Genomic DNA, 304 nt, shown 5'->3' on the forward strand with positions numbered 1-304 from the left:
GCGGAGGCCTAAATAGACGATGAATCACTGACGTTATAATCTAATAATAATGGGTACTACAAGCCTATGTATCAATTATGTACCCAGAAAATAATATACACGTAATTTCAGGCTATCAGCCTAATCTAACTTACCTTGATATACTTGACGCCTATGTATTACCCTAATTATATCCAACAAACTGAAAGAAATCTCGATAATATCACATTTAAAATGATGCTCTAGGTTTTCGAAACAAAATTCATCTTGATAGCATTGTCGTGGAAATGGGCGAGGAATTATTGCAAATATTCTAACAGTGATG

The 304-nt window shown here is 33.9% G+C and overlaps 1 protein-coding gene across 1 annotated transcript in view; it reads right to left on the reverse strand.

Annotated features, from left to right (window-relative positions):
* LOC117105629 overlaps nucleotides 1–304 on the reverse strand; it is a 12704-nt gene extending 12400 nt beyond the window's left edge. Inside the window, exon 1 of the mRNA XM_033246809.1 lies at nucleotides 135–304. The gene's annotated coding sequence lies outside the window, so the exon portion shown is untranslated. The remainder of the gene's footprint in view (nucleotides 1–134) is intronic.

This window comes from Anneissia japonica, unplaced genomic scaffold (genome assembly GCF_011630105.1).
Source record: "Anneissia japonica isolate Jap-2015-1 unplaced genomic scaffold, ASM1163010v1 scaffold640_len1575945_cov177, whole genome shotgun sequence".
NCBI lineage: Eukaryota > Metazoa > Echinodermata > Crinoidea > Comatulida > Comatulidae > Anneissia > Anneissia japonica.